The 27,607-nt window shown below is 38.2% G+C and overlaps 1 long non-coding RNA gene across 1 annotated transcript; it reads right to left on the bottom strand.

Moving 5' to 3' along the window:
- Window positions 1–1,070: 1,070 nt before the first annotated feature.
- On the bottom strand, window positions 1,071–25,093 carry LOC129736683 (uncharacterized). The gene is made up of 3 exons (XR_008733668.1): window positions 24,980–25,093; window positions 18,954–19,125; window positions 1,071–15,284 (listed from the first exon to the last, which is right to left on the bottom strand). It is a non-coding gene; the product is annotated as an uncharacterized LOC129736683 (long non-coding RNA).
- Window positions 25,094–27,607: the final 2,514 nt, after the last annotated feature.

A 27,607-nucleotide genomic window follows, 5' to 3' on the forward strand; every position in this document is an offset into this window, starting at 1 on the left:
TCATTAAAATACTACTGCAGCATTGGATCAAGTGGTGAGGTTTTGATATTCACTCAAGAACAGAGTAAAAATGGATGTGAATTTCATATTTCTGTAATTGTTGATAAATATGACTCTTCTTCCCACATAGAGAAAATATTTCTTAAAATTAATTTTTAGACAGAAGGAACTTAACATGCAATTAGATCACATAAACATTCATTAATTTATGTAAAATAATTAATAGCTCAGCAATTGCTGTAGGAAAATAATGTATTGGCACTAGTCAGTTCTTGTTCGATTTTCCTTTATATAATTCGAACATTGGTCAAGTCCAGAAGCGCTTGGGACAATTTCTATTTCCTAAAGTCTCTCCAGATAAAAGCATGAAAGGAGTAGCCAAAATTAATACAATATTGTAAATAACTGGGAAATTAAAGGAAACTGCAATGTCTCAAATTCCAAGAGTAGTGTTGTTAATGTGTTGCCCTTATTGCATAACATTTATTATTTCCAGTTCTGAAACTTTATGGTCAGTTCTCAATGTCTTGGGAGCGTGGTTAACCTGCAAAGAACAGAGAATGGGTACTTTTGCTACAGCCGTTCACATGAAAATCTGAAGTAAGCGACTGATGGTCTGAATGTACACTCTGCTCTGGAGGTGCTTAGTTCTGCAGATTCTCTGTGAGAGTTTACTTGAAAAACATTTGCAGTACTGGTCTGATGGAGGCTAGATCTTTAAAATATTAAAGGTATATAGAGCTGCCCAAGGGGAGCAGAAGGATGCAGTATTAATCAATTTTCCCAGATCTTACAAAAAAACCCAAGATTTTTTGAAGACAGCCTTTATACAGTATAAAAAATATAGGTGCATATAGCACTCGTGTTCTTAAATAGTTACTCAGCTGCCAATATGCACAGCATTTATGGGTTTTTCTTATTGCCCAAAAGTGAGACTACCAAGAACTGTGTTAGCACTGAGTATTGAGGTAATGAATTAGTACAGATGGGCATAGTCTACACTACAAAAAAAATTGTCCCTCTTTTGTAAATTATATAACATTGTTATTAGTAGCTATATCCTGTATATCATAGCTATATTAGTAGCTATATCATAACACGTTAGAAGGAGAGAGTGGGGGCACTGAGGTTTCAAGGCAGTTGTGGAAGCAATGGCCACGCTTTCTGTAAGCTGCTGGGGAGAGGGAACTGAAAAGGTTACAGTGAGGCTCTATAATGAGTTGACTATTTGGCTGTAGCGTCTGGCATATTTCTACTGTGTTTCACTCCCAGCTATTGACCTTTATGCTGTTAAATCATGGGATTTCCTAGTTGTCTTATCTTTAACAGCACTGCAAAGACCAGTCAGGAGTTTAGTACCAGGAAGTAATGTGACCTGGTTTTGTAAATAGCTGTTTACTAGCTGGCAGTACCCTAAATTTGAGGAAGTGATGCTTGCAAATGATAAGATATAAATAACTAATTATTACCTTCTATAGATAAAGAGACCCTTTTCACTGGTTTATGCTATCCTTTCATTTGTGTTGAGAGTGAAAGACAAATTCCCCTAGAATAACGGCATTCTATTTTGCAGTGTCTTCCCCCTATGTATTAGAAATGTAATTGAAACTTTCAAAGGTTTAAAAGCAATAGACTGACTAGAATAATTGGGAAGGCTTTGTTTTTCTCTTATGTTCTCCTGAGCTCTTAGGTGTTTCTGATGCTTGTTGCTATAAAGTGGATGGATACCAGAGGGCATAATGAATCTTACTGGCATGTATGTATGTATGTATGTATATATAAGGCCTTGCCTAATCTCACTAACTCTGCCAGTGAGATCTGGACATCTTTTCTGTATAGTCATTAGTTTTCCATGGCGATCCCTCTAAAAACTGCTGAGCTGAATGACTGACAACAGCATGCCATGCTTTTGGAAGACAATGTAAAGACACTGAATCTAGGAGGAAGAGGACTAGCAGGGGCAGTAGCCCTTCTAGGTGGCCAGATAATTTTTCTTTGCTATTCTGTAAATTTCTGTAATATTCATTCACATAACCTCTGAGTCAATGGAAATTTCTTACAAACGTGAAGGTTCAGAGCAAGGTATTGCCTGATTTAAAGTATAATCTTACTCCATTTTAATCTCCAGCTTTAACTTTCTCCGGTATTCCCACAAGTTTCTGTTGAGTTCCAGATCTCTCATTTAGTTCTTTACCAGATTTTTTTCTGTTTGTTTGACCATCAATACTGTGCTTTGTTCAACAGATGACATCACATGTATAAGAGATTCCTCATGAAGGGATTGAGTCTTGACTGTTCAGCATTGCATAAGTGATCTGATGTGCTGTACAATAGCTGTTTTAACTGGATCCTGCCAGAGCTTCTTTGTGGTGCAGAGGAGGTAGCAGAAGGAAATACCCCTTTCCTTTGTGCTCTCACAACCTGTTCTTGCCAGCACAGATCTGTAATTACATAGGCTTCACTGTGGGCAATGGTTACATGGGAAAAATCTCTTCTTTAGCCTTCCTAGTACATGCATTCTTTCTGTTGCGTAATTTCAAGTCAAAAAGCTTGTCATCAGACTTACCCACTTGCAGAGTATGTTATTCCCTTCTGGGATTTCAGTCATCATCTTCACATCTCTAATGGTATCAGTGCTACTATTATTATCACTCACATAATGCTTATCTTCCTTAAATATACCTTCTTTCCGTACTCTTCTCTATGTCTCATAACTCGTCTAATTTGACCATTTCCAGCCTCATTCTTCTTTTGTCTTAGGACCATTACACCTGTGTAACCATTAAGAGCTTCTTTGAAACCTATCTTAGCCAACTGGACAGTGCTCTTAGAGTCTGTACAAATTTCAGTTTTGATTGCAGTGACTCAAGGTGACCTGTAAAATTGTTCTTTCTCTCAGTTACATGCTTGTTTATCTCTCCATGGTGTGCAAAGCTCTTGAAGACAGAAAGATCTTAGGGCAGGGAATTATCTAGGACAGAACAGGTGCTCTGAACACATCATATGTGAAGAGCTTGTCATTCTTTTGCAAAACTTGAGAAAACATACTGAGTAAGGCAAACCTGGTGTAATAAATGCATATAAGGTGGCTATATTTTGCCTTCAACTTGAATACTGTTCTATTTGGTATTACAACACTGGATAAAAGATTGTTTATGAGGCCTAACTACAACTGAAATTAAAGCACCTTTCTGCATTTTATAAATTCTACACATTGCAACACCAGAAGGAGGAGGGCTTTTAATCTTGTTTCCATTCTTTATTAAGATGCTTTGTGTAATTAGTTGTGTTTCTATTGGAATAAATGGTTATTTGGAATTCATCCAAATTGAAAACCTAAATGAAAAAGGAGCATTAGTGGTGGGTTGCATGCTAAAAGAGGCAAACTTCTCTAGGGCAGATCTGTTCATTCAACTTGGCCCTGCTTAAATAAAATCTATAGAATCCATGTGGAATTTAAGAGGGAATGTAGCACATAGGAGGGATGGGAATGCAAAAGAAAACAGATTTGCAGCCAGAAGGGCAATTCACTTATAGTCTAATGAAACCCCCCTGAAAGCAGACAGAATTATGTATGTTATGTTGAAATTTTGGTTTGGAATAAAAAAGAAAGCCTATAAATAAATGCAAAAATATGACTTTGTATTTTACATTATTGAATTGAGTGTATTTCACGAGTGGCAAATACAGGGACTTTGTTGCCAAGTGAAGTTGTGCTGTATTCAGGTGACAGTATTATAAAAGTACTCTTGATGTTACTGTAGGGTATAGTGTGTCACGGCTTCCAGTTATAAACTCCACTTGCAGCTGGTTGGTTGGTTGGCCCTTTTAAAGTGTTTGAAAGGCATAAAATTTTCGCCTAGTTTATTCAGCCAGTAATAAATTATAAATATTTTTTCCTGCTGTCTTTTTTTTTTTTTTTTTTTTTTTTTCTTAGCTAAAGATCTGAAGACCTTAATTTGTGATGCACACTTAGGGCTTTGGGGGAAAATGGCAAATGACTGACTTATTTTTGTTTGGGGAAGTTGTTACTGATAATGCACATAACCTTTCTGGGGATAAATATTTCATAATGAGTTTTAGTGCACAAGCTTGTGTACATGAACAACAGGACATGATGGACTGGAATGCCTCTGAATGAGCTGTCACAGTCCATTGTATCAATCTATGAGATGTGGTGTGCCTGAATAAACCTCAGAATACTCTGTGTTGGTTCTGGTGACATTTTGATTGTGGTGTGAAGAATCCAGCTAAGGAAAGAAGAGATTATAGAGCCTTGATACTTGATCAGAAATGGCATACTGCTTGGTGCTGGTTTTCGTAATGTTCCATGTAAGTCATGAACTGTTTTGCTTGACTTTCAATGCCTAATACTCTCCTTAAAGCTGAAGGTAGCTGGGCTTTTAGAACACGACCCATGACAATTTATATGATAGATCCAAGAGGTCTCTAATTGTGTATGTATTTAATAGTTCACATGTTTGTATTATAGCTAAATAGACAATAAGATGAAATAATGAAAGTGTCAGAAATTCCTCTTTATAGTGAATGCTGGAGGAAACATCTTTCTCTGCTGTTGGAAACCTGAATTACGACTATGGAAGCCTTATTCTCCTTTGTTTATTGTTTTAAGGAGGCACTTTTCCTTTGTTTGCTGGTAACACAAAAGACAAAGATACTCTGTGTTCTAGCTCCACAATTTTTTTAAGTTGATTGATCTAATACGAGTTTTATATCATTGAATTCTATAAATGGGCTACAGACCCCTCTTCGACATCATGTACCAAATTTGAAGTTTCCTTCCTTCTAATTACTCACATGAAGGAATCAGCTACAATTTGCCTAAAAACTGAGTCGATTTACAAATTTACAGGGTCTTCTAGAAGATGTATAAATTGGAGGCTCGCCATCCAAGTACCCCACTTAATTTCACTTCTTGGAAATAGGACATAAGCTCTACAGTGCTTAGTGATCCCTACAAATAAGTTATTTTATTTCCAGAAATAAAATGGATACTAATGCATTTTTCTGAGTAGCTGAAAAATGTCACTTGCAACAAATAAGCCAGTTAGGCAGACAACTTTATGCTCTACTCCCTGAAATTCTGAGATGAATAGTTAGGTGTATTGCTATGTAGAGGCTCACTGCAATAATCCAGTCTGGTTATGACAAAGGAGTAACAATTTGGCAGACAGCCAGATCCAAAAGAAAACTGCGTTTTCTTATAGTAAAATTTCTAGCTAGCATTGGACTATGGACCTACCTCTGAATTCTTCCTTGTGATCAGCATTTCCTTGCTGGAAACAATAAAAACAGCTAGTCTTGAAAACCCTTTGGCTATGAATCTTTGTAACAAAAAGATGGCATTCCTACTATCTCCCACTGTGCCATCAATATGTCACTTTTTCAAAACACTGTTCTTAGTATAAAGGCATCACCTTCATTTCAAAGTGAGCTATAGTCAAAGGGTTCTCATATGAGCTTAAATTTAGGCTAAACACGAGGGATACCTAAGCCTGTGGTTTTATCTGTGTCTACGATACATCAGGCTAAGTGTGACAGCTAGCTATTAGCAATACAAATTAAGATGCCTCCTTTAATGCAAGAAAGGTCAGAAATGAAAGCTGGGAAGTTCACAGGAGAAGGCTCAACAACAGATGAACACTTACCCAACTTTTGCTTCTTAGGGAAAAATCAGGTACTGTTTGTTACACTCTTTTCAGAGTCTGTAGCATGACAAAAATACCACAGAATAAGACACAGCAAAAAAAATCTAGAATCTTCTTGAAGATCAGTTTGTCCTGGCCAATTACAAAAGAATATGCATAGCTAATTAGATCAGTATTCTCATCACTGAACCCAAATCTCTAATTAGGGGAGCCAGGAGATGCTTCATGAGATCTTTTGTTCCCCCTAAACAAGATGATTAAACAGAAGAGACAATGACAAAATAAATAATGCAACCTCTGGTTATAAAATATTTCAATGTGGTAATTTCAATGTGAAGTATCCTACGGGAAAATGCGTATGATTTGGTCTCTTCCAGGGACTGGAGGAGGTGGGCAAATTCAGTTTTGCAGGATACATGAGTGGACAGTATATCAGACCTTTGCATCAAAAATATGAATGCATAAATACATAAGCATGTATGCATGTTTGCAGTTTGCCGTTTGCAGCTGCCAAAATTATTTTACTGAAGGTGAGTTTCTCCTGTTACATTTTGGGAGTGATCTTCCCAGAACTATCACAAAGTACAGCTTGGTTTTTTCTGGTTGCCATTTTACTTTTTCACATTTCACCTCTCTTATCCTGGATATGTGGCTAGATTAAGTTTGAGAGCTTTTCCGTGTACAGAACATCATCATGTTCTGAACATACATAAAAGTTGTGTATTGTTACTGCTTTTTGATCAATCTTTTCAACTTGTGACATGCAGCAACTGGAAAAACAAGGCAGTTGTCCACTAGTTTTTGTAGCAATGCAACTGAAATTGTGGACTATATTTAAAATCTCAGCTTTAAATGATCCTCTACACCAGGTGGAAGCAATTGGCTTGATCTAGCATTTCTTTATGACCCTTTTTGATCCTTCATAACTTCATTTTAAGCAAGAACATTTTTATGTGAGTAATTACCTCAAAGAATAATTTTATCATGGATATTTCAATATAATCAACCTTTTCTATTGCTTCTTTTGCCAGTTTCATACTAATGTGTTCTGTGTGGCTTAGACTCTGAAGGTATTTACCCATGGAATTGTTTTGATTGGAAACATTTTCCACAAATGTAAACTGAGGCAGAAGTACTTTCTATATTTTTTAAAACGTAGTACTATAATGGCTATTTCTAGGTCTGCGTAGCTTTGGAGTCTGAAAATGTTGAATTTTGATTTTATCAAAGACATCTGTAAAACAAAATTGGCTAAAAATACATTCTGTGTTACAGCAGAGTGAAGCCATGAATCACATGGTAACACATTAGAGTGACTAGTATCAAAGGACCCCATGGGGAATTTAGGAAAAGGTAGTTAAGCAATTAATGAAGATATTTAAAATCCTAATATGGCAGAGACAGCTTTGAAGGCGGCAAGGGATTAATATTTATTTAATAGATCATCAGATTCTGTGCCAAAAAAGAAATATAACAGAAGTCACCCTCCTCTGAATGCAAACGTGCACAATTTGAAGAGTATTTTGTGGCAGCAATGACATCAGCACATCACACTTTGTCATGATAGATGAGAAAAATATCTTGCCTTTAAGAAAATTACTTTTGCTGCTTTTGACTGTTTTGGCTGAAAAGTGATCCAAGCTCTGTCACAACACATTGAATACAATCTTCAAAGAGAAAGGAGCATATTGTTACTTTACAGAGGTGGCACAGGTTAGTTATATGATTGACAACAGATCACTGTAACTTCTTTGCAATTTTTTATGGGGCTTGATGTGACTATTAGCTGCTTTTTGTTTAAGAAGATGCATGTAGCTGAATGAAACTTTCCAGTTTCTGAAATTGCTGGTCACGCTGGATGGGTTAACTCCATATAGGCCAACTCTTACTTCTCAGCAAAAGTCAAACATCTATGTTAATTATAATGGTTTTCAGAAATCATTTATGACCACTCATTCCTGGTGTTTCTGAGATGCAGCCTGTTAGAAGTGTGAAGGGTTGCTGCAATGTTCCATTCTTTCTTTTTGCAGAAAACTGGAAATTCATGAAGAGCTCATCTTCCTTAGTGGTATTTCTTTAGGTTTCCAGAACATTGCTATATTGTCTTTCTTCCCAGTTAAAGATTAAGGCTGCCAAAGAGGGTCATGAAGAGAACTACTTTTAATGTATTTGTTCCTTCAGATGCAGGTAGTGCACTTGCCTTATGTCGCCTGCTCCAGCAAAACATAAAAATGTGTCTAAAAGCTGACTTGTCTTAAATCAGTTCAAACAGAAGGGAACTAACAGATAATGACTGTTCCCTTGATGAAAGTTCAGGGAGTTTCACATGCAGAGGTACAAAACTGGAAAAAATACAGGCGATGTTTTCACTGTTATCAGATACCCACACATGGAGACGACTAGAGGCTTCAGTGAATGCAATGGTACACAGAGATTGAATCACAGTTGGCATTATTTCTTCTATAGCAGTTCAATAAAATTGCAAAATTGTAATACAGAATTTATCTAAAAACATTAGGAGAGCTATTCTTTATGGTTGCTTTTGGTATCACAGAGGACTAAACAAAAAATCAGTAGCAAGGCAGAATAGAAAGCTGAGAGTCAACAATTCTCACTGGACCATCAATCTATGCAATAATGGTGAGGCAGATGGGATTTTTTTTTTAGATTTCTGCTTAGTATATAACAGGCTTTTTACTCTATTTGATTTCTTTCGTACCTTGACACTATTATACCCATTGCTTAAATCCCAAGCAGTCTTTGTTTTCAACATGTTGATTTAAGGAGAATTTCTCAATAAACAGTTAATGATGGCATGTTTGAAAAACAGATCTACCGTCTTTAGAACATTGCTGAGAAAGTAGCTTTGGATGTATCACTTTATTTTAAGTTACTGTCTAAAATTTATTGATAAAGATAATGCATTTATAACACAGTGAATTTAGTAACCACCACCATGTATTCCTCCTAGAATCATATGCTAATGAAAAAGATGTTCTAATAATTAGGACTGAAGCTCACTGAATACAACACCTTCCAATTAGCACTCCCCAGCTTGAATACTACCATTAACATTAAACAACAAAAACAAAAATGGGTATCAATTCACATAATGGAAAATAATTGATGAAGTTGGAGGGTGTGATTATTTGCGATTACTTTACAGTCATGCACTGAAAGTAGAACACCAGTTAGTAGTTAATCTCTGGCTACCTCTTTGAAGATAATGAAATTGGCTTCCTACTGATGATTATTCATTAACAATTAATTCTTTCTTGGTGATCTGCTTCATTTTCAGCTTCTCACCACAAACATGCAATGGAATAATTACAAGTGGAAATGAAAAAGCAATTAGTGACAGATAATGCCAACATCTGATTAAAAAACAGTAGAACAGATTAGCCGTTCAGTAACTGCAACTCTGCTGCCTTCAGCAGGGAGATGTAAGTTACCCAGCAATATTACAGTTCAAGCTGCGTTTTCCTTTTATTGCTTCCCCTACATCATGGTCTGCCACATTAAATGCTTTCTTTTATTCTTGGGGGCATTGACTTGTTGTAAATAATTTCTAAAGATTAAGTATTATTTGAGATGATCTGTCATCCTTCGTGCTGAGACTCTCTGTCAAGAAAGAAGGGGGAAAAATACTTAAGCCAAGTCATTTATTGTAGTTGTAAGCAAAAAATGTAATGGGATTTTTATTTTTTTTTCTGAGGGGAGGACGACTAGAGATTTGCTTAAGTGAAGTATCTGGAGACAAAGATTCTGGAAGTTAGACTCCCCTCCCCTAGACAGTATTTTCTCTTAAACTAGAGAACATAACTACCTTCTGTTGTAGCAAATGACAGTCGCCTTTACGGTCACAAGCTTGGCTTGTTTTTGAAATATGTGTTGTGATGCTGCTGGGTCTGCAGATCACCACCACAGAAATTCATAAATGTATACTATGATCTTTTAAAATTGAGGATGATTTACATCATGTAGTACCTAGAATGCCATAATTACCAAACGCTTGCTTAGCAAGAAATCCAACTAAGCAAATAAATGCTTTGCAGGAAATCTACAAAGTCTGTGGGGGATCTGAGACCCTGTTGCAGACACAAACCACAAGAACTGAAAGGCAGAGCCTCAGCCCTTTCAGGAATCGCAGCTGCATTCTTGCATTGCAAATCCTTCAGCAGGTCAAGTTCCCATTTCCTGAGCAGGGTTCATGTGGCCACTCTCTGGACTGTTTGTGAGAAGGTTGCTTTTCAAATGTTGATTAAGGAAGTGACTTGCTAGAACCTGGTAATTTTGCAGTTCTGTTTTAGAGAAGAGAATTCACAAGCAGGTGAATAAGCACAGCTGGCATGGTGGGCATGCAGTTGTGTTAATGACAGAAACCTCATTGACCACTTAGAACATGTTCAATAACATGGAACTACAAGTTATTTTGGTTTTCAGTTTAGAGTTAGCACAGCAGTCAGTGTTGTCATGGGCATATGGTCCATTAGCTATATTTAAAAGCAAAGAAAGAACAGATTTTTAGGAGTTAATGTTGTTTGGTTAGTTTAAGAGCCTGAATGTTTTGTTTTCAAAAACAATGACTGTAGACAAAACATATTTAAAGATTTCTGTAAGAGAACTGAAAATTACCTCGAAATACTCGGAAAAAGAGTGTTTTTCATGGTGTTTATTTAAAGGTTTCATTGTTTACATTTGCTACCAAAATTGCATGATGCAGATGTGCTGAAATATTTGTGACAAAATCATGATTTGCAGAGGCAGTTAGGACATGGTGGTATGGTAAGAGGATAGCCCTTCAGCCACTATTTAGCAAGTTCTGAATTTTCCCTTATTTTGTAATTTTCCCTACTTTTCAGAAGTCCTCGCAAGATCTTTGAAAAGACAAACCTGTCTTGACTTATGTCTCTCTCGCTTAATTATTTACTCTGATTGCTTCATGTATTAACTTTGCTTACTTTTGCCTTATCACTGGCTTTTGAAAGTTTTTCCTCTGTCTGATTTTCCCAGTTTTCTCCCTTGCTTGTCATATCCCAGCTCTTTCCTTCATCTTTTCCTCTAGCAAGTGAAAGAATAGTTTTATTACCCCTACTCTCAGTAAACCATTGATTTAAAAAATGTTTATCCTAGTGCCCTTTTCTACATCTCTAAATCATCTGTGTGAACTTTTCACATACATTGTTTCATATTCTCGTGGGGACAATGGTTCTGAGTTACTACAAAATTGCTCAGATTTTTTAAGGTACCTCTCTCAATCAGATCTGAGACATCACCCTACTACATGGCTGATTTCTTATGCTACATCTATTATTGTGGAAAGTGGGCATCAGCGGGAAAAGCTGTGACAGCACTAAGCTTTTATTTTTACCTGTTAACAGCCATAGTACCACCATCTTCTCAGTTACATAGACTTTCCTCTGTCCTCCATATATAATTAAAGTGTTAAATACATGAGATGGGTTAGAAAGAAGCAGCAACTTACTTCCCTGCAAAACAGCAGTATTTTCAGTCCAGAGAAAGCTTTCATTTTGCCTTCTCTTGATACTAACAGCAAACACCGACCTGCAAAACCCACAGTAAAGGACTAAACAAATATTCTAACCACATATTTAGTGGAGTATGAACTAGTCCGACTAATCAGCCAAATGTCTCATGAGAATGGAGTGTTGCATGTGCAAGGCTTTGCCTTAGTACCATGTTTCTCCCACTTGATAAAACTATATTTTTGGAAAGACTTTCCCTGTACTGCTGAAACAGATTGCTAAATTCCATGTAAGAGCAGTCCTGGTGGTGTTGCTCTTGTGTGGAGCTCTTTTTTTAAGACAATCTCCATTCAGTTATACAGGAATTTCTTGCAATAGGTTTATAATGTTGGATTTTTTGTAAGGAAAAATAATTTATTTGAATTTTTTTTGCATGTGCTTTTTTTCAGTTGACTCATCTCTTGACATAAGGTTGTATAGTCAGTGTTTGGAGATATATCAATCACATTCAGACTTAAAAAAGAGAAAAAAAAATCATAGAAATCTGCAACATTTGTGCAAGCTAGTTTTCACTGGCTGAATCTGTTCCCTGTGTACTAGAACTGTGTTACCAACACCGGAAAAGCACTCGCAGGCCAAAAATTGTCCCCTAATGGAGCTCTTGAATGTTTAATAATTTTATTTAAGATGTCAAATATAACATTCATACCACAGAGGTAAAGCATTAAGGTAAAAATACACAGCAGTAATGAGATGGCCATTTCATTTGCAATTGTCAATAAAATAAGAGTCCTCAAATACCAGATTACATTTGTTGATGCATTATCGTATGTTACATTGTGGTTTTCTTCTCCTTTCATTTTGTGATTAGTAGTTCACACCTGTATTAATGTAGAACATTTACTTCGCAATCCTATAGTATTAAAGTTCTAAGGTAGTTTGAAGAGTTGATTAAAAATAGTCTTAGTAGCTGGTAAGAACCCATCCACAGGTGTCTCTGAGCTTCGTGAGTTAAACATGTGATCCTGCATGGTCCCTCAACAGCAGCACCAGTAACATGGTGTTTGCAGTACATGCAGGTGATGCTTCTTACCTACTATCCGTCAGGTATAGTAAGTCGGGATCACATTTGGCTATGAGAAGGCACATTTCTCATACTAACCTACCAACATAAATCTGCTTTTTCTTTATAGTACCAAACACATGGAGGGATAATCCTGCATGATTCCCCCATATCAGTTTATCACTTATGTGATTTAACATATGATTGGCCTGTTCATCACCATTTGAGTTTCATGGGCTGGGCTTCTGTTAACTTGTAAGATTATAACCTGCTATAGACATGAAAACCTTTACAGCAGGCTTTTATCAGCTGCCTTACAGGAAGTATGGTTAGAATAAGCAGATGACTGTCTCATTTCTGAAGTAGCAGAAACACTACCTGACCTTTCTACTGTCTTGGGCAAGTCAAGGTCTCCACCTAGCTACTGAACTTCTCTTGTCTTTCCTAAAAAGGCTTTAGAAAGGAAGAGCTATAGTTTGTCTGAAAAATGCTGCATGGGGCTAGAAGGTACATGGTGCTGACAAGTCTGTGGTTATTGTCAAGTAGAGGTTTTAGACCACACAGATGAAACCAGGACTGCTACCCACCTGTAGCAAGCTGTCAAAAACAAAACCACCAGCAATAAACATTGAAATATTCAGGAAAAGAAGAGGTTTTATTATTCTTTTATTGGCAGAGGTTTCTCCATCGCATTCCCCAAAACCATTTTCTCATTATCCTTAGCCACTAGAGATTCTGGCACAAGTAATACTGATACTTCCCTTGTGTTCTCTTTTGCATCATGATCAGCAGATTTCACCTTTGAAAGTCTTACAGATTACATGTTTCGGGTCTAGTTCAAAGTCTGTCTACATCTGTAGATTGTGTTATCCTCAGCTTAAGGTCTTCTTACTTTATGACACTTGCAGTGCATTTTACACTCGTTACTTTTCCCCTACTGAGTGTGGGGGTACTGTTACAGAAAATCAGGGAGATTGTCCCAGTAAGTACTCACTGCTTTCTTCAGACTTTTCAGTCTGTTGCTGTCACTAAGAAGTGAGAAGGTATTGCATCCCAGACAGCCACTCATTATCTGAAGTCATATTTGAGTCTCGCCTCGTACTAATTCTTCTCTTTAAATTGTTTTCCTCTTCCTATGCCTACTCAAACTGTCAGACCATATCAGCCATTCATCTGACTTCTCTGCTGACCTTTCCTTCATCTTTGTGTTAGAAACAAGTGTTTCTGTTTTGACTTCTAATGCTTAAAATTTAAATCACAGCTTACATCTTCTTTAGTACACAGGCAGAACAGGCAGAAATTCAGATTATTTAGGGAGAAATTATGTGGTGAAGACTGGAAACAGTAAAAGAACAAAGCTAAGGATTATCATGGCAGCTTAAACCTACCATGACAAACTACTGTCCTAACACTTAGGTGTCAAAGTGTCTAAGAAAATCACTGTAATGCATAATGCAATCATTTTATTGCTTGAAAGACTGTTACTGGCTTTGTGTGCTAAGTACTTACCTTAAAAGTTCACTTTAGATGTCTTTGGGCTAGAAAAGAAGGCCAGATAGAAAAATGTCTGAAACAATCAATAACAATGTCAGCATACAAAATGCATTAAGATTCATGTTGTATTGTGATCAGTTTGTTTTACTAGTATAGTATTGTCATTTTGACAGAAAGGAATACACCAAACTTTTATTTGTGTCTGATGATAGGGACTGATTAATTTATTGTGCCTGTTGTTTCCTGGTAGCTTAAGATACATGAAATGCAGCACAATTCAGTGACAGATCCAGGGACCGAGAAAGTCTCTATATGAGAGTGTGAAGAAACTATTGTCAGTGAGATGACACTTGCAAAGGACTGTAAAAATAGATTATACTATACCTGTACACAAACTGAGTGACAAGCGTTACAGAACTCAGTCACATTTATAAAGGAATGGAGTTGTTCATTACAGAAGTAATTTTACCTTGTGCAAAAGTACTATCCAAAACCAGAATAGGCTTAGATTGGATATTAGGAAAAAATTCTTCATTGAAAGGCTTGTCAAGCATTAGAACAGGCTGCCCAGGGAAGTGGTTGAGTCACCATCCCTGGAGGTATTTAAAATACATGTACATGTGGCACTTAGGAACATGGTTTAGTGGTAGACTTGACAGTGTTAGGTTAATGATTGGACTCGATGATTTGAAAGATCTTTTCCAACCTAAACAATTCTATGATTCTATGACAAAGAAGTGTATGGGTAACTGCCCCATTAAGAACATTAAAATGTAAAATGCCCTTAGATATTCTGGTGAAAGTAATTTGCTGTTACTATCTCACAGCCTGCTTAAACTCCATGGATCTTTTTCCTTTTCTTACAAGACCTCTTCTCCACTTAAATTATTACCTTTTCTTCTATTAAATATTCACTGTACTTCCAAGCGTGGAAACATATCAATCATCACCTGACATCCTCAAATCCTTAGATTAGTCTTGGAGTCACATCTATGATCAGTTCAGCAAACCAAGATGGAAGAAAACACACTTAGCTTTAAGTCTCAACTTTGTTTCTCACCTGTGAAACCTTGCAGTAATAATGTAATATTTTTAACGTTTCAAGAACTTGAACTAGTCCTTCACAAAAAAAGGACCACGTTTCTGCACCCATTTAGTTTTCTGACATGCCTGCCTAAGAAAAAATCCTAAACCAAAACTCATGACCCTGCAGCTCAGCAGAAGGTTAGGATATATGTACATGTAATGCAAAAGGAAATGTACTGTGGAGCTGTGTGCTGCATGGAGCCTCTCTGCTGTCCTCCTCCTCTTCCAGCTCTCCCAGTGTACTTCCTTCCACTGGATAGACACCCGCCTCTGCTTTTTTTGTTGGCGTGGGGGTTATGTACAGCAAAAAAGTCATGTCCTGTTTTCTGATTTTCCTTCTTTACTGACTTTCAATCTGGGCTTTTAAGCTGAAGTTTTCACCCGTGCCAAGTGGCAATGGCAGTCACAATGGTGATCGCCACTCAGTAAGGAATACTGAGATCTGTAATAGTTCTGTGAGTGGATATTCAGGGCTTCATTATTCTCCTGTGAGAAGGAGAGAGAGGGTGTTGTGTCAGGGGTCCTGGAGAAAGTGAGCATGTTTTTAAAAGTAGGAACAAAAGGTGAAAAAAAGATGGATTCTTTCAGTCTAGTTCCCTAGTGTCTCTAGGTGCAGCTGCTTACACAGACAGATCTGTGGTATTTAGTTCAACAGCTAGCAGCATTCAGAGCAGCACAGAGCTCAGCAGGGACAAATTTCCTAAGTGCATGAACACGAAAGTGTTCAAAGCCTTGAAAAGGCTTCCAGAGCCTGTGCTGATCCCCACACTGTTCTTAAGTTAGTCGGTGATAGAGCAAGCAAGATAGATAAGATAGCAACATCTACATCAGCCACCTGGAGTTCTAGTCTTCTGTGAAAATTAGTGTCATATACTCAGTGCCATACTCATCTACAAGCTGTGTGATCCATAGGCAATAACAAACCAAACTGAACTCCACCCAAAACCTCATCTATTACTGTAACATGCATGTCTGTGGTGAAGTTAACAAAACCAATGTTTTTGGTTTGTAAACTTGTTTTGTTTAGCACATAGTTACTAAACATGGTTACAAGTAGCTACTATATGCAGATAAGATGAAAACAGGTACTGAACTGCCTTGAAGTTAAACTGAAGGGGAAGGGATGACACTCGAAGTGTTTTCAAGGTTTGCTGGTACAATGTGAATGGCAAGCCTGTAATACAACATCTTCCTTTCAGAAAGTCTGTGTTCTGCCTGAAAATGGAGTAAAGCTCTGCATTCCCGAAAGGGAGAATGTAATTTTCATTTTATTGAAATAATTGAAGTAGGACCATATAGCTCTCTCTTATTTATGTAGTGTGTGGTGGTTGGTATTAGGTGAAATGATTGCACTGTGTTCCTGACCAGGCATATTTCCTAAGGCTGAATTTTATCCTTCCCTACTGAAGGCATAAGTTACAAATGAAAGCTGTGGTTCACAAGGCCTTTCCCATAGAGGTCCACCCTAGCCAGGCAGTCCCCAGCCCATATCGTTGCAAGGGGCTTGTCCTTCTGTAGTGCAGGACTTTGCATTGTCCTTGAACTTCACAAGATTGCTGTTGGCCCTGTAGTGTCTCTGGGTCCCTCTGAAGGGCAGCTCTGCCCTCAAGTGTATTGACCAATTCTCTCCAAATTGGTGTAAGCTGCAAAGAACTGAAGTATTTTTAATCAAAGACAGGAGTTGGGCTCCTGTCACTCTATCACCCCAGTTATAACTCAAGTCCATAATATTCAAGTCCACAAGTTTTTATTTGTCTCCCCAGTAAGTTCTCAGTAGGCACTTGTGCCTCTGAAGATGCCCAAAGTGTTTTCATCTTCTCCTGGACTCTCCAGCACATACATCTGGTCAGACTGCAGGAACAGCTGTTCATCTGTACACCACCATGGTGGAGCCCCACAGGAGATATTATCAGGCACAAGGCTTGCACAGGACACTGCAGCTGAAGCAAACTGCTACATTCACTTGAAAACAGCAGCGGCATCTCAGAAGCAGCAGTTTCCATTTATGTAATAGCTCAGCCGTCAGTCTAAATGTATTAAAAATATTTTGTTTGGAAATTATTTGATTTGTTTTCATACCATTTCTCTCTGAGCACAACCAGTACACCAGTGCAGCTCTGTAACCACTGAAACAGTGAGTATTTTATCACTAGTCAGACACTGGTGCCATTGTAATCAGCGTGGAACTTTTGCCCTGAACAGGATTACCACTCACACTTAACAGTGACTCCATATACCATCTAGTTTAACATCTGAAAGGAAGCCAGTGGAAGAGCAGAGTTCCCACTGTTACGGTCTACGCAACATATACTCTGCAAACTCTAATTTAAAAAAATGGACACAAAATTCCCTTTCTTAAAGAAGTTTTCTAATATTATTAGAGTTTTCTAATAAATGAAGTGGAATAATTCATATGCTAGCATGTGGGGGTTTTTCCCTTGCCTGCTGTACAATCTTTGCAAATCAGGATAAAGTAAGTTGTTATGTTTTTAATTTATTTGTTGACTGAGAAGGTTGGGGTGAGGAGTGAAGCAAACACTTCTTACTCTAAAGAAAATGAGACCCAGTTTCTCATTACAGTATATGTAACAAATTTGTTCATACATTTTCTGCTTACCCTCAGAAGAAAGTGGTTAGCTCTTCCTGAGCTTACAGCATGTTCTCAGCCTCTTGCCTTCCAGCCTATCTATTCCTCTGGCATTCGGCTCCTAGACTTGTTTCCAATGAATGCTGCTGGACTGTGAGAAGCTCTTTATGAAAACCTAAAGCCTCACACAAAGGAAATATCTCAGCAGCTGACTGAGTCTAAAAATGGTTGAAAATAAATCAGGAGAATAACAGGAAGCAGTTTTAAAAGTTCTAAATATTGATCTACTCAAATCTTACATTAATTCTCCTTACACTTTCAGTAGACTGTGGTCCCATTCCCCACTTAGTGTTTATTTTTTAAAAAAATTGTAGCCTACAAAAAGATCTTTGCTGGTGTTGACACAGATTTTTTTTTCTATTTCTACAAGCAAATGTGAGATTTCACAGCTCTTTTATCACATTACAAAAGTTCCCCCATGCTGTGCATCATGATCATGCAGACACAAGGAAATGAATCTTACCAGGTTACCCAAGCACAGCTGAAGGAACAGAGTGTACTAAAAATACATGTATACACTCTACAGTTACATATGTGCACACAGATATTATGTTGTTTTGCAAGATGGAAAAAAAAATATCTTTTCACCAAATGGAAACACTGAAAATGAAATTACAACAGCAGCAGATGCTAAAGCAAATAATCTAATTAAGATGATTTCATCAACTGTTTTAAAAGACATTCAAAAAAGCAGTATAATACTAAGTCACCAGAAGAAACGTTGATTATGCTTGCATATACAGGTACAATAATACTCTAGCTGAAGTTGCCCTTTCAAGCGTGAAAACAAATGATACTTTCAAGACTGTTTATTTTTTTTATCCAGCTGTGCTACACATCCTGCTAAGGAAAGTATACACATTAAAAAAAATTCTTAAGAACTATAACCACAGCCAGGAAGAAACAATTCAAATCAACAGAAGTTTTGCCTGGGTCAGGACTGCAGAATGACTTTTATGCAGCATGGAGAATAGCTTCATTCTGGCTGCAGGAAGAATTTTCAGACTAATTTGCAAACACAGGGAACCTCATTTTCATCTTGTATTCTTTGCATGAATGGGCCAAATTCTGTCTCAACAAAATCTGAATCAAAAAGTCAGAGAACAAAGACTGAACAGTACAATAAGAGTCTGCATTTTAAGTCTAATATTGACTGAAAATCAAAAGGCAGAACTTTGTCCTGGTCCCTTAGAATAATGTCATTCTAAACTACCTTCCCCTCTTCTTATGTTTGCTCTTCCCTTCAGATATACTGTAGAGTGCAGTATTGGGTTTTTACTGTTCAGTGTCATTCCTACTAGAACATTTAGTGTGGGAGAGGTACATGGTCTGCCTCCTTACTGCAGCACCACATATATTCAGCTTCCACTTTCAGTGAGATTTACAGCAAGGAGCACTCATGCCTTCATGCCATTTGCTGAAATTTTGTTTCCTGCTGTTGCCTTCTTTATTTTAAAGTGGCTGCTGGATAAAATAGTAGGCATTCAGTAAAAAAGTCAAATACATACCTCCACTCTCTTCTTTCTATCCTCCATGAGATCCAGTTCCTGCTGGACTTCATACTGGACAGTTTAATTTCTCAAAGACCTCTGGTTCTTCTTGTTTTCTTTGCTTATTGTAATTACTTCTGTAAGAATGTATCTTTACTGCTTCTAAAGCAGTCTGCAAAAGCACGTTATGCTTTGGAAGAAAAGGAAGACATTTTTTAATGTGAACGTTACATTAAAGGGTAATAACTCTGAGTGTTTTATTTTTCTTTTAATTCATCTTCATGCCCTGTTTATCTTTGTCAGTTTTCCTTTTATGCAAATCCTCCCTCAAAGCAGTGTTACAGCTTCAACCCTTTAGAGGAACATGACTAGACTCTTTCTACACTGGCATCATTCCTAAGATTTCAGAAGGAGATTTTTCCCTCTCATCTTGGCCCCAGCAATGAAGTACCAGTGCAAAAGATTTTTATTTTTTTTTTAATCTTTGCAGTTAGTTAGTCACAGCATGAACAAGTAAGCAGGCTCTTCCTAACACTTGCCGCAGGTGGTAGCTTACAGGCAGTGCTGGGAGAGAAAAGCAGGGACAGTATTAACCTAACTAGCTGGGGCAATGAAGGAAGTGCAATGCTTAGTATACACATATGGCATTCTCTGACCATAAAATTCCTCTGTAGGAAGCTCAGCTGAGCTTCTCAACAGACTTGCCACATGGTCAGGGCTCACTTGCATGTTTTTGCATGGATGTTTTTCAGATGGAAATAAATCCATCTTGAGAAAGTTTTTATATATCCCTCTTCATTCCTACATCAGTTTTGCAGCAAATGCAATAAGCAGTAATAAACCTTGAATGGAAAGCCACTAAACTGATGTTGCAACACTGGACACTATTTAAAAATATTACTAACACCAATTATTTTCAGAGGTTACCTCAGCAACAATGTGGAACAAACAAGCAGCTGCTGACAACATTAGAGCTCAAGAGAAATGTTTCCTCTTTCTACAGACAAATAGTTCCTTTGATGCTCTTATGTCCGCTGACACTACAGTAGCTTTTTCTTAAGAGCCTGAAGGTAATGACTGGACTCATGAGGACTGGCAAGCCTGAAAACCTGCCGTAAATCAGAAAACCTTACAGAGACAAGTTCTCAGAGAAATGCCACCATTCTTTTGGTAAAAGCCATTAGATTTTCTTAGAGGAATTGAGCTCCAAAGCTATTCTCATTTTCATCAACAGGGAAGTGGAGCATCCAGTAAACCCTCTTGGTGCTGAGAATAACAAAGTTATTGTAGCTGTTATTAATACTTAAACTGGTGTTCAAGGTTGCTATTGTTCCAGTCACCATAAAACCCCATCACTGAATAGTTGTTTTGTCATTAAAAATGCACAGGTTGATGAAGGATCAAGATATGTCATTTCCTTCAAAACACATCAGGGGAAAGGAACACCTTTAATATTTAGATAGTCTGTGTCAATTCATTTGAAACAGTGACATCAAAAGTACAAAGTCAGGGGTCCTCAAACTTTTTAAACAGGGGGCCGGCGCGTGGATGCAGTGGCAGACAGCCATCTGCGGCTGCTTGGTTTCCCCCTCCAACCCCCGTCGGGGGCGGGGGCGTTCTGTAAATACCAGGGGCCGGATTGAGGACCCTGGGGGGCCGTATCCAGCCCACGGGCTGTAGTTTGAGGACCCCTGTACTAAGTATTTATACCAGAGGGAGGGAAAGGAATTGTGACCGGGGGCTTGGACACGATGCATACGTTGTGGCGGACTGTCACAGCTGTGAGGCAGGGCTTCTTTTCAGACTAACTGCTCCTTCGCATTTTTCAGCTGATTAATGAAAGCCAGTCTACAGTAGAAAAATGTAAGAGTCAGCCTCTGTGTCTGCTGTCTGTTGTTAGTAGATATTTTGGTATGTTGGTACACAGCAGTGGTGGGTGACTTCTCACAGAGAGGAAGAACCTTTGTCTGAAAGTAATTCATGGTGGATATTGAGATGGGAGTTCCCTAGCTCAGGAGGAAAGTTAAATTTTTTCTCTACTAGCATAAGAAAGTATATTAGCAACATTCCTAGCTGCTTTCAGTAAAGAAAAATGCTGCTGCAACTACTGGAATTTAGATTTTGACAAAACATTGATTTTCAGACAACCAATGTTTTTCATTGTTTCTTCTTCACATCAACATTTCAACCAAGCTCATTCATTTATTTAAAACTCAATATTTACATTTGAAAATCCAATGTTTTAATCTGAAAATTATGTATGTATTTCTTAAACAAAACCCCATACCTTCTACAGAAAAAACCCCAACCACACACCCAGTCCTATATCTTCATGGTAAATAGATGTTCTCTTAATATCAAGCTAGTGACATTAAGCTGGAGTTTCTGGATGACTGTATTAATCCTTGTTTAAATGGATTATGAGGTCACATCACAAAAATGAAACTGGTTAAAATGAGTAAAATCTCTGAATTATTAGTGTATTTCTCACACAAATGGCCTATAAAACTTGGAGATTGTCTCACTGCCAGTTGATACGAGCTACCTTTCTACAGACTTAAATAACACAGCAGAGCAGAACTGTTGCAGTGTAACCTTTAGTGCTGGTCTGAAAGCCAAGAGGGTGAGACCTGTCCTCTGCACTTGGTTCTTCACAAGCATCTTCAAAGACAGTGACATTTCATAGATCTTTGATTGTACACTAGCTGGATCACAGGCCAGGCCTGCTCATGCATTTACAGACAGAAAAGGAATCTCCTCATCAATTATGACTCCATAACTGGGCTGGATGGTAGCCGGGCAGTGTCTGTGATGGGACCTACAGCGTTAGGAGTTTATGCTGAACTCTCCATTGAAAACCTGAAGTTGTGTACAAAATAAGGGTGAGACGTTAGAGGAGGAAAAGTTAGCCTGGAAAGTGGAGAGATATGCGTTAAAACTTCTTTCATTTAGCGGTGAGGGAGGTGTTTGTGGTCTGTGGTGAGAAGTATTTTGGGGTTGTGTGCACATTTAGAAATGTTTTTTATCAGTATGAACACATGTAACAGTCAAAGCCCTGGGTATTTGTTGCAGCAGAAGTACAAAGGCAGAAACCCTACCATTTCCTCTCCTATAGAGCTGGCATTTGTGTCGTTTTGTCTGATGGAGACACTTGAGTGGGGATAGACTACTGTAAAGATGCTCAAGGCAGTACTGGAAGGGTCAAAAGAAAGAAGTTTGTTTTCCTTTCTGCTCACATATGTGTGAAGCTGGTTCCCATACACTGTGCTATAGAAGCTTTCTTTAACGTCTTTCACCTCTAAATACAAAGCCCTGTTGCTGTTTTCCCTCTTTGTGTAAGATCATGTGAAAGTAAGCTTTGCTTTCACTGTTAGCCAGCCATAGATCTGCTGTGGTTAACATCATGCCACACCTCAACTGAAAGGTTTTATTGAGAGGAAGATTGTTGGGCTCATGATTTGCTTCCAGGTGCTTGGAGCTCTGGCAGTTGTACACATACTCTGAGAAAAAGTAAAGCAAACAGGTGAAGAAGAAAATGTTGCACAGATCATCCACAACTACAGAATGAATTGAGCTGGAAGTCATCTTTTCCATGTTGCAAGCTGTTGGCAGGCTGGGGCCTTCTCAGCTCTCAGCAGATTCAGCATCTCTTGCCTGACTCGCTGGCAGAATGACTCCACTGAAATTGCGTAACTAGTGCCTGTAAAGCTTTTCTTAAGGGACAGTTTTAGGGCTGGAGTTGCATATGTTAAAAATGAATGTTAGAAAATCAAGTCAATCTGCATTATATATTTAAAACAATGTATGTTAACCTGATTTGCATATATTACCATTTTCTAACTCATTCCTACCTGTCTCCTTTGGCTCAAATAAATCAATAAGCCATGGAGCAAAAACTGCATGTTGATAGCCAGCTGGCCATCCTGGGCACTCTAGGGCCTGATGAGGTGTGACTATGGGATAAAGGAAAGAGATGCTGATCCTTTTTGTGGACTCTTTGGCTTTCACAGAGGCGGTGGGTTCTTAGCAACGCAGCCTTAGCAGGCTCAGGATTACAATGGGGTGAATAAAGTGTAAAGGTTAAAAAGTTTGCCCAAACATCACGTGAATTAGCCATGTTCCTCTCCATGACATTATAAGACTTTCTATAAGACTCACGTAAATGTCATCAGAAGGTCCACTTAAGGTTGAATTTCACAGCATATGCTTGAGTACTCATCTACTGAGATGAATTGCTGTTTCTCAAACTGCAGTATTTCTCAAAATGAATTGGACCACAGCAAATGGACAGGAGTCTTTAAGCCTTAAGCATTTCAGAAATTTCCCACAAACTTTCAATCTAATTTAGATCCAGTCTCTGTCTTTGTGGTTTGATATAAAACTCAGTTCCCACCAAGATGCTGAGATGAAAGTGTTACCTGGCGAGTTTGCTTATTGTAGAAGAAGTAAAACTTGAAATAAAAATTTCTGTGGAATTCACTTGGAAATGAAATTATCTTTCCTAGGTATACTGTTTCAAGTGCACACTGAAATTTTTATTGTCTGACAGAAGAAATAGATAGCAACAAAATAAACAAACCTGTGCTTCTGTAATTCTCAAGGAAAAGCAAATTCATCAAACATAAACTTTTTCAAAACAAGTGGCTTTACAAAATGTACACCAAAATGGAAGAAGAAAGCAAACTGAGAGTTATTATTCATATCATTTAATGTTTTCCTACAAGTGTCTGCTAAGGTGACCTCTGAAGAATCTATACGGAGTATGGTTTTGGTATCCACAATGTATTGTTTGAAAACATCTATCCAATGTGTTAAAGTAATGAATATGTTTGAGGAAACAATGTGATGAAAAGAGCCCAAAATCATCTAACAAGTTAAGTGGAAAAATGATTCATTTAGCAACTTGTAAAAGCTGGTTACAGTTAAGATTCATGTTAAATCCTCCTAGCCTATATGGCTACATAGCAGTCTAACACAAAGGATATACCTATTTTAAGTTAAGATCATCTTTATAGTGTTAAGCACAACTTAGGATAGGTTCAGGTAATTCAGGCACATAAAAACATATTAATCAAAACCAGTTTTAGTAATGCTCAGACTAAAAAAACAAAGTTGCTTGATTAAAATTGAGAAACTTCTTCAAATGCACATTGAGCCTTGTGTGTATTTCCTGAGTTTCAGTAGGTCGCTTTACTGCAACTGCTCTGAAGAGGGGGCAATAAAGACTTCTCTTTATAATGCAATGGTAATGTAAACTAATACCACCACAACAAATTAGCACCACTGAGAAGAGCTGTTCAGCAGCTGCAGGCCAGTGAATCCATTGATTCATTTTTAAGAGCGTATGTGACCTCTCAGTGCCAGACTCCAGACACAGTACAGTGCTTCCTCACAAAAGTGTGTTAGATCAACTACAAACTCGGCAAGAATTCAGCTCATGTAGTTTCTTCAAAACTTTCCAAAACTAGATAAAAAAAGGTCTATCAGTTATGGCCAGCACTGAAATAATAGGTGCAGCTTCACCTCAGAAGCCATTCTGTGGTGTTACTGTTCAAAGATCCTCTTTCTTCCAAGGTATTCCTACCTTCCTTTTTTGATGACATCCATGTGCCCCGTTTCCCTCAGCACAGAATTACCACATTTGTCTTTACAGTACCAATTATCTGAACCCAAGGCACTTGAAATACTCTGTACCCATTCAGAAATGCAATTAAAAACAATCAGACAAATAAAAAGCCTCAGTTTAAGGCTGGAGATAAATTCTGCTATCGTAGGACACAAGTCAACTCCATTGATTATACTAAATGAAACACAGAGGGTAATTTACCACAATGCTTGTAGTGAGTCAGTGGTAAGGAAAGAAATATTTCTGTACTTGGCATTTGATTTAAATTCCTATAAATAATAGCTACAATGCTGATAGCTTTTTCTCAGACAGAAGAAATAAAGGAGAGAAAACAAATGTTGCTGTTTCCTGATGAATACCCATTCTTAATAGTCTGACTACACTATTTGCAATGCTGGCAAATAAGTTTCAGTCTTACCAAGATCCTGGGGACTGTTGGGATTCTTTCTCAGCCCTCTGTACTGACCAAGTACCTACGATCCCTTAGGTACCTCCTCAGGCTCTGTTTTTTTGTTTGATGAAGCATGATTGGCTGATATGATATTATTTTCCACTCAGGTTATGAGCCACGTTAGAGACATGGCTAAACCTACACCGTCCTGTTAGGTCAGGTTCAAATTTCTGTTTCACTTCAGTTTATGCCTTGTAGCTCAGCAGTGTGTGCTAGTAGTGAAACTTGGGCTTGTTAGTGGAAAATCCCTGAAGAAAGGATAAAAGTGACCAGCAGCCACCTTGCTCAGGCCAGATCATCTGAAGTCCTCCATAAGTATGCCTGAGACCTCTTACCACCCCTCTGTCTTTCCACATAACCAGAACATGTCAAAATTAGCATGGTGAGCTGCAAAGTTGTCCTCTTATTTTCTGAGGACTTCTGTATGCATTGTATCAGGCTTCCTGCTTCACATGGATGAGCAGCACTGCTGTGCCTGCCACATCCAAGCTGGCACTGCATTCTCTCCAGTGTGCCATCGCAGAGCAGGAGACAGTCACTGGCATGCCTGCTCTGATGTGCAGGGAGGGGAAGGTGGGAGGGCTTGTTTTGCTCATCTTAGTGGTCACTGCCACAAGGTAGAATGAGACAGGTTTATGGCACAAGGCAGGCACCAAATACTGAGCACAGTGTTAGGGACAGAAATAAAACTGTGGGTGGTCGTAAGCCACTGTGAGCATATCATTCTGGCTATTCATTTCCCAGGAAGACATACCTTTGTGTGTCTGGGAAAAAGTGTTGTGAACCACTGTTCATTGGTTGTGAAACCGCTGTCTATGCACCTCTACCAAGCAGCCGGCTAGCTTGGCTTCACACTACTTCCAGCAAGACTTTTGCATCAACACGAAACTCTGGCCACATTTTACACTTGTATTTTCACATGTGCCTCAAGGCACAAACACATTTGGTCTGCAGAAGTTGTCTGCAATCTCTTGACTCTCCAAACACTTTTCCTGCCATTTTGTTTCCCTAGCAGTTCTGACATGATCCTCCTCACCAGGATTTCAGGGAAGGAATAAGCAACCTCTAGCCATGACAGCCAGATAATGTATCCAGTAGCTGCAGCAGAACATGAGCTAAGGAACTGCTCCTCACACTTCTTTGCAACACATGGTGTTTGGGTGGATATCACACTCCCTCACATTGTAATCCTTGCTGAAGCCAGTTTGATGTAGTTGCCGGGATGCTTATGGGTAATTTCCTTTAATTGTATTTAGGGATGTCAACCTGAATTTATTCTCTGCTGAATACGGTGTGCACAAGGCTGGCATAAGCCAGAAAAGCAGTCACCTACAGTGTAGATGCAACTGTTTTAGATCACCCAGATCAGCAAATTCCCACCTGGACTGGGTCACTGCTTCCACAGAAAGTATACGCAACTGCTGCAGGATCTGATGACCTGCACATTTAAGGATGTCCAGTCCTTAATAGCACTACCCTGCACTCTCAGAAACATCTTGATTCCTTTGAGGGGGCTCCAAAACCTCTTACTTTGCCATCCAAACCAGCAACAGTTTATCAAATTGACAGTGTGAAAGACTAGATTTAAATCTTTGCCTTGGTCCTGACAATACTGTGAAAACTAACTCATCTCCTAATACCTGTATTAAGAAGCCAAAGAGGAGAATTTGTGTCTGCTCCATTTTGACACAGCACTGGTGTGAACTTTGCATGGTATGAATAAAATCAGTTACTAAGAATGTAGTGATAAGGCATTATTTTTTTGCCACAGACCTTGAATGGCAAAATGTGACAACCATTGGTCTTAACCACTCAGTAGGTGTATAATTCACATACCACCAGCACATAGAAAAAGGGTTTTAAGACTTGTGTATATAGAAAGCATTGGTTTTCACTGCATATTACATTTTGAAACAGACTTTTCTTAATGTGTGCTTGCAGTACATTTGGGTGTCAGCCAAGTACTAAGACAAAATGAAACAACCCTTACATCAGGACTTTTGCTTTGTTGCTTTGGCTTTCATGGTCTTTATTATTTTAAAACTGTATCTTGTTGCTTTCTTAACACAATTCTTAGGAATATTTAGTCTTTTATAATTAGATATAAAATAGAAACAAAATTGAAGTGGAGCAGTTTCCTAGAAGGAAGTTGCACAGAAATCAGTGCAGTGGGATTGCTGTCTAATGCAGTTGAAACATGACAACATGTTTTTTCTTCCCCTCCACTGCACCACCCAGAACATCTCGTGTTATATCTTCATTACCAGGTACATAAACTGTCACAGAATGTCAACGTCTGTACTCCTTTAAGACTGGATTTTTTTGCTCATGTTGATGAGAATTTATTCTCATAAGAATTTATCTGCAATTTAATTCATTATAGGAGGGAACATATTACCTTATTTTTGAGGAAAATATATTACAGGCACCAACTGACTGCCTAGAGATATTTGACAACCCTTTCGCCATTTTCTTCTGAGACAAAGCTTCCTTTATTCTCCAGGCCATAGTGGCTGCTTCATAATTTATTTTTGCAGGAAAGAAGGTGTTTGAGACCTTCCTCCTTGGATGGTTGTGGTATGATGTTTGTGTGAC

The sequence above is a fragment of the Falco cherrug genome, chromosome 8 (genome assembly GCF_023634085.1).
Source record: "Falco cherrug isolate bFalChe1 chromosome 8, bFalChe1.pri, whole genome shotgun sequence".
Taxonomy (NCBI): Eukaryota; Metazoa; Chordata; class Aves; order Falconiformes; family Falconidae; genus Falco; species Falco cherrug.